At 32.6% G+C, this 8,485-nt stretch overlaps 1 long non-coding RNA gene across 1 annotated transcript; it reads left to right on the forward strand.

Annotated features, from left to right (window-relative positions):
- Positions 1-313: 313 nt before the first annotated feature.
- Positions 314-5,312, forward strand: LOC131857198 (uncharacterized). Its single transcript, XR_009358597.1, has 3 exons — positions 314-606; positions 686-809; positions 4,952-5,312. It is a non-coding gene; the product is annotated as an uncharacterized LOC131857198 (long non-coding RNA).
- Positions 5,313-8,485: the final 3,173 nt, after the last annotated feature.

Genomic DNA, 8,485 nt, shown 5'->3' on the forward strand with positions numbered 1-8,485 from the left:
TCAAAAGTCGACATAACAATGTCGAAAACGTCTAAATTTTTTATAGCACCTTCTATGACGAGTTAACTACTTATAACTAAGGTTTCGGGTCGTCATCATCATTTTTGATATGTTTTTTAAACGCATTTATAAAAAGTGTTCAAAATGACCATTTTTGACCCCCTACCAATCATAGTGAATTAGCACACCCAGTCTTTAGTTACCTTTAGCCTAATAGTTGAACATATTGTCACCTAAAAAATTCACCCCCTAACACATATGAAAACAATTAACATTATATAATTGTACATCATGTTATTAATAATTAAATAAAATTAAATCATATCCATTTTTTACTCATCGAATAGGCAAACATTTTCTATTAAATAAGTGAATGAATAAAAACTAAAACCTAAATAAAACTAAATCATATCCATTTTTCACTCATCGAATAGGCAAACATTTTCAACCCTAATCTTTTCTATCCTCCACAGCCTTCCCCAAACGCTGCATCTTCTGCCGCCACAGGAGCTACCATGAACAGAGACGTGGCAACCAGAACGACCACGCCAGGGCATCCATAGACGTGGCAACCAGAGCGACCAGGGCACGGCATTCAGAGACGTGGTATGTCATTTTACAACCGTATGTCATTTTGACTGTTTTCTACATGATATCCTTCTTGACTGTATTTTATGTTTTGCAGCTTTCTCCTCGGCGTTCCACATACAATGTCGACGACATGGCTCGTATGGTGGTATGGATCCCTACAGTTTGCAACTGTGTCTGTTGACACAAGAAATGAAATGGTTTGCAACCCTTTCGAGCAGGTAAGGTCTTTATAGATCTTACGGGGCAACGACCCATGTTTGAATACAAACATTTGTGCAATCTTTTTCATCTTTACCTGTCATTTTCCTCTGCATAAGGCTATTTACCTGGCAAAAAGCTTTGGCTAGGGTTACAAATTTCATGATGTTTATTTTTGTCTCGTTTTATGCATTCTTCTTGCTATTTACTTGCCAAAAATCTTTGGCTAGGGTTACAAATTTGCTAGTTACTTGCCAAAAATCTTCTTCATTAAGGATACCCAAATTAAAATTGACTTTCCTAATTAATCGTACCCGTAAAATAGCTTCAGACAGAGGGATGCTTGTAGAATTCTCTTAGTTCTGCTGAAATTTTGTGACCCAATTGTTTCGTATATATAAAAGGTTTGGGTTTTTTTAATTGAATCAATTTGTTTTTATAAATTATGGGTTGGAAGGGTAGGATTGTGTATGCCCTGCTCAGAGCAAACTGAGTAAGAGGTTGTGAATGGCGGATCTGGGTTATATATTTGGAGTTTTGGAAGACTATCCTCTAATTTAGTTAAATTATGGGTTTTCCCGTTATATTATTTTTTATGGATTTGCATAGGTAAAGCAAATGCCTAATTAGCTCAATTGTGGCAAAATCTGTGCAATGTATTTGATTATTTTTAGGGGGAATAATGAGGCAACTTAATCCTGGTGAATTTAGTGAAATGCTCTGGGTGGATTTGTTTTTGTTTCGCTTATCACTTGAATTGTGGAGTTTGGCTCTTTCTTCCTAGAATAGCTTGTGGGTATGGTATTTGTTAATTTAGAAGATGTTGCGTAAGGGTGAGAGGAAATTGTATTTTCTGTCCAGATCCATATTCCGGACAGAGTAATCAATGTGTGACTGTTTTAGGATGGATTGTAAAACGTAGGGGTAATTGGAATTATTACAACAGCTGTCCACTTGTATTTTTCATCGAACTTTAGGTTTTGGAGATATTCATTAATATGGGAACCGATTTGTAATAAATCGGGGATAGCAGGGTAATTGGCTGTGTTATTTTTTGGAGACATTGATTAACATGGTGACTGATTTGTGATTAATTTTTTTATATGGTGAAGCTGGGACAATTACAGCCATTACATTTACAGCTGCCAATTTACTGCCTGCTCACAAATTGTGATGGACAACTGTTTGAAATCAACTAAATTTTTGTCTGAGTAACAACTATAGGACCAGATAAGATTCCATTGTTACTTGTTTGTTCCATACAGCGTTAGGGTCTTATGTTTCTCCAACTTGCCATCGTACGTCGTATGGACATCTAGTTTGCTTAAGGTCAAGAACTTCTGTAACCTAGAGTGCTGTTTTTCTGTTGAAGAATCATGGTTGAAGATTCTTTGGCATTGCTGGCAGATTTTGAACCTGGAACGTTTTGGTGATTTAATGGCTGGGGTCTGACCTTACAGCTCCACCAAATTGCAATGGACAACGTGCCCTACAATGCTTATTAACAAAAGAGAGAGTAAAACAGAAATATTATCTCCAGAGACCAACAGCGAGTTGTGTTGAGAGGGGCACAGAGTAGTACAATCTGATTAGAATTCCAGATAAAACAGAGGTAACATGCATAGAGATGATGGCAGTTGGAATTGTTTGTGATGAAAAATCAAAAAACAAATACTCGAAATAAAGAAAAATTTAGAAATTAAATGGACTGCAAATTAGTGGATAAATTTTGGAATCCTAGTATTGATAAAAAAATAACATTACACTATATAGCGGTCATCAATTGAGGTGCATAAAGTTCTTTTTCTGTTTACTTCTCACCAGTGCTTTTGTCCATCAGTCAAATTATATTTAACCTTCTAATGAGATATTCATAATTTTATTGTAATTTAGTGGACATATCTGATTTAATAAAGATTAAGCTCTTCAGTTTCTCAAATTGCATCATAGGCCTATGTGTAGGATGGTGTTTCAGGACAAACAGCTGACTCTTACAAAGACTCCATAATATCTTATTCAGACTTCTTTTGAATTTGTCATCAAACTGGTCTGCACTTATATGATGAGTCTGAAAAATTAAAAAATGGACTGGTTTAGCTGTTGCTTATTCCTTTATAGTTTGCAGTTGCACCACACTGACCTAATTCTATTTTTTCTTACAATTTATGGCTGTATGTACTTGCTTATCCAAAAGTTTTGCACTTTGTTTTACTATTTTTTGATAAAAAAATATTCTGATAATATCAATATAATGAAATTGAATTATTATCATTATCCATTTATTTTAATGGTGAGGTCATCTGACTAGGACTGGGCTGAAGTTTATTTACCATATTTGTGTGTTGTCTTGATGAATGCTGAGGTGTTGGAAGTGGTAAGATTATTTGAGAAGTTCCATTCTTGACATTTGCAAAATATATTTGATGTTTTCCATTTCTTATTTGAAGGGTGCTACAACCTCCTCAAATGCTCAGAAGAGAAGACTTTTTCCCTTGACTTGTTTAATTTTGCTAGTTCTTTCACCTGCATGTATTCTTCTGCTCTCTCTGTTTATGCTTCTTTGTCAGCCATTATTTGATACCATTCCAATATTTGTTTTCTTTTTGTAGTTAAAAAATGTAGCTATGTCTAAGTTTGTTTAGTTCTAGCTACAAGATGTGCTAATTTATATAAACCATCTAATTTACTCTTTCAATAACAATAAAGCATAAAATAACAATTAAAAAGCATAAAATAACAATTAAATCTGATCTGTGCTAAGTCAAAAATTACATAAACAAACAAAATACCTTCAATTTATGACAACACATCTATATGTATGTATGCAGATATATATAGGTGAACTATGGAATATATGCAGATATATGTATGTATGCAGATATATATATCTTGTAACTAAGAATAATGTGTGTATATATATATATATATATATATATATATATATATATATATATATATATATGTATACTGTGAAACTAAACAGTAGTAAGAACAAGTCAACTGAACAGTAATGAAATAGATTATGTATGCAGATATATACACATCTGTATGTATGTGTGCAGATATATTATGTATGCAGATATATACACATCTGTATGTATGTGTGCAGATATATATATATATATATATATATATATATATATATATATATATATATATATATATATATATATATATATATATATATATATATATATATATATATATAATCAATCCTCATATATCTATTTCATTACTGTTCAGTTGACTTGTTCTTACTACTGTTTAGTTTCACAGTATACGTATATATTATTATATATATATCTGCATATATTCCATAGTTCACTTATAATAATATATATGTATACTGTGAAACTAAACAGCAGTAAGAACACGTCAACTGCACAGTAATGAAGTCGATATATGAGGATTGACTGAACAGTAATGAAATAGTTCACTTATAATAATATATATGTATACTGTGAAACTAAACAGTAGTAAGAACACGTCAACTGAACAGTAATGAAATAGATATATGAGGATTGACTGAACAAAGGAGGAATGTGAGTGTGAGTGTACCTGGAATTTATGCTAGCACAGTGCCAACCATACAGTAGTGAAAACAAAATACCTGTATTTTATGACAACACACAGTCAGAGATTATATAAACAGACAAAAACAAAATATCTGTATTTTATGATAACACACAGTCAGAAATTATATAAACAAACAAAAAACCAAAATATCTGTATTTTATGATAACACACAGTCAGAAATTATATAAACAAACAAAAAACCTGCAATTTATGTATGCACTGAACAAAGGTCTGCAGCAAGAAGTCAGCAAGAAGTAATGTATGTAAGTTTTTTGAACAAAGGTTGTATGCACTGAACAAAGGAGGAATGTAAAAACTCTCCTTCATCGTAAGCTACATTAATATGACATTTTCCCTCATTTTTTTAAATCTTATTTGATTTGTTTGATCTGTGGCTATTTTTTGATCTTGCTTGATCTATGGCCATTTTATGATCTTGCTTGATCCGTGGGTATGGATTTCTGCATTTCTATTGGATGAGTACATGAGGTGGATTTATGGGAGGTAAATTAAAATTTTTTTTTGCATTAATTGTTTGTTTTCAATCGAATGGAGAGCCTCACAATTGCTCTATTTAATGTTTCAGGTCCCAGATTTGGTGGTTGCAAACTAGAATCTGAACATTTATATTCAGAAGCTGGCTATTAGAGGATGAAAAGTTGAACAATTGTGAATGAGTGATGGCACTGTTTTGCCTCACAAGTTGGTCAACCAAATATCAGTGATTTGACACTTTATCATGTAAAAATGTACAAATTGTAATACAATATTTTATATTTGTTTTATAAAATTGTACAACTATTAATATAATCATTTTACAACTGTATTTTATATCACATCAAAAGTGTGCTGAGTTGTAGGAATGTTGTTTTAATTTATTTAATGTGAAACATGTATTGAATGTTTTTTGTTTAATAGTTGCATGGAATTTAGTAAATCAATGATACATGCCATAATAATTCAAACTGATTTGATGTATTGCAATTATTGATATATAAAGACACAAAAAATGATATTTTTTTTTTTCAAAGAATAGTTTTTATTTGTACAATTATTGGAACAAAAGGTATCAACAACCCTCACAATAATTGGTACATGCTCAACTACTGGGTCCTTTCCCCTAATTCTCTTTTTCCCTTCTCAACATGGAATATCGTCACTTTTAAGTTATATAGTCTTCTTACCAGACGTTACTGATCCCTTGGTCCGTAAATGTAATTCTCGAGACAATCCTTACCACTAAATGACACGAGATAACCATTTCAAGGGAATCTCTCTAATTGGACCGACTTTATGTTCCATCTTGTACAGAAAACACTTGGCTCCAAATACCATAATCATAAAAGACAAAAAATCTTTTCCGTAAGATTTTGACAATATATGATGCTGATAAACGACAAAACGCGCTTGCTTCGATGTGTGTGGGAGTGGGGTCCATTCATGACGGTGGAGTGTGACATTTTACCACATTCCCTGTTTTATATAGGTTCTATATTCCGTCTGCCTTTCACACTCTATTTTATGTTGATGGCGATCGCTTCTTTGAATTCCTTATCACTGTGACACCAGACTCTTGCCATAGTTGGGCATCAGCTCCCTTCATTTTGGTGGAACATGACGGCATCTTTGACCCAATCAAAATTGCCCCAGCACGGAGGAGATAAGAATGAATGTCCCTTTCCGGGTTTTTGTAATGGATTACATATTTCACCCGGTCAATTCCTGATTTTTTTCCCTGGTCGATCCAATGCATGATGCCATCTTTTGACCAGTTCTCTGATTTATATACTGGATTACATCTGGCTTTTACTGTATTTTATGTCGATGGAAATAGATTTCTAGGATTCCTTATCACACTGGCAAATCTTTGTGGAATCCGTATGTAATTGAAGTGACTAAATGTCACATCTTGCACAAAAATATTCTTGAATCCAAACACGACACGAAATCAGCTCGATTAGATTTTGACAACTCAAAAATAATTGAAGCTAAAATTGACTATACATAAATTTGCACGAAGCAGACAAAACTGACAATTCCCACTATCTTTCACTCTATTTTACTTTATTTTAGATTGATGGAGACTGATTCCTCGAATTCCTTTTAATGAAATCCGTATTTATATTAGATTCAAAAGTCTGAGGTGCGCCAGTGTGGAACTTCAAGCCTGACTTCACATTAGTTGCTCCATTTATGATAGATGGTGTTGGAGTCTATAAAAAAATTAATGACATAATATTATGGTGTACAAAATAAAAACTTTTAAAAATTACTTTGTTAAAATCAGTTGAATTAATTTTTATTTTTTTATTCAATATAATTTGTGATATTTAAAACAAATTTGTCTATTCAATTTTATCATTTTATTCTTGTTTTTTTTAAAATTGTGTGTATATATTAAAAATTTATAATTAATGTATGTTGGAAAATGGTATAAAAATATATTGTTCATTAAAGTAATTTAATACTATCATTTAATGTGATACAAATTTTTAAACATGGAAAGTTTATATTTATATGAATGAGTTTGGGGTGCATGTCCACTATCCTTAAAAATAATAATGCAAATACCTTGTCAATCTCCATCTTTAAGATAATATTAAATGCTAATATAACTAGCAATTGCACCTTTGTGTGCAGTGGGTACGCCGAAGAGGTATGGAAGCTCATTTGGGAAAAAAATTGGTCTATTTTATGTATAAATTTGTACATAATATATGACATCAATTAGCAGATCATTTAGCAAATAATATTGTTTGTGCAAAAGGTTCCTTAATGAAGAAGTGATAGCTTCAAATCTACTATGCATCCACTTACATGGATCGAAACATGAATAAAAGAAAACCTTTGAATCAAGAAGATAATCAAGGTCCATTACCAATAGGATCGAATTATGTTTGCAATAGAGAGAGAGAGAGAGAGAGAGAGAGAGAGAGAGAGAGAGAGAGAGAGAGAGAGAGAGGATGGAGATGGAGATGGTGAAGGAGAGGGAGGAATGTAGAGAGAGGGGAGAGAGGATAGATAGAGATGAGATAGAAATACATAGAGGGAGACATGAAGTGATATGTAATGAGAGCTAGAGAGGATGTAGGCAAGAGTAGAGAGAGATGTAGAGATAATGAGATAGAGATGGAGAGAGATGGAAGAGGGAATATGGAGATATAGAGATGCAAAAAGATGTAGATATAGAGGTATAGGAAAATGGAGAGGGAGAAAGAGAGAGATGTTTCATGTATTGAAGTGGAACAAGTTAACTTTCTAAATCAATGACTCATCCTACTCTAAAAGAGATGTAAAATGATTTGAATCATGTTGCTTGCCCAATTCAAGGTGGATCACACAAAGAATAAGCTCATGGATCTATGCTTCTTCGTTATCCTTCCCATACCATTAGATTAACCTAATATCTCTTGTATTTTATCATAAATATTTATAACTCAGTACATAATAATGTCTAATTGATCAAAAGGACGAAATAATGTCTAATATCTCTTGTATTTTATCATAAATAATTATAACTCAGTACGTAATAATATTTATATTTTAATAATTAAATTATATTTATTATATAAAATTATAAATGTTCTACATAAATATTAGATGTAATATACATTTAATAGATTATGCTCATTAATTTGAAATATAATTTGAGAAAGTTATCTCATACATAAAGAAAGAAAGTCAAGTCCAATGGAAAGGAGCTATCGGGCGAGCCCCTACTCCTTCACCCTCGATGAGGGATGGCCTAATTAAGGAGTTGCCTTCAATATTTTCTCATCTTCTTGACTCAATGAAAGCATGCTCGAGCTAGATTAGTGGAACTCGATAGTCGATTAGTTGGAGAATTCAAACAACTCAACGAGGATAAGATTTGGGGACCCGCCTGGTGGTGGCTGGCCTAACATGAAGGTGGTGGCTAGCCCAACAAATGAAAGCTCTTTCCTAGTCTAACATTCTTTCTTTCCAAACATTGAGAAACAGGTTGAAGGACTCTTCAAATTGAGTAGACTAGTTCAACAGGTTCATAGGGAGTAACTTTCTTTCCCACCCAAGAAAGGTTGATCGAAGGCAATACAATAATAGAGTTTAGTTTCAACCATCCTCCTTTTCTACTATTACC

This window comes from Cryptomeria japonica, chromosome 7 (assembly GCF_030272615.1).
Source record: "Cryptomeria japonica chromosome 7, Sugi_1.0, whole genome shotgun sequence".
Taxonomy (NCBI): domain Eukaryota; kingdom Viridiplantae; phylum Streptophyta; class Pinopsida; order Cupressales; family Cupressaceae; genus Cryptomeria; species Cryptomeria japonica.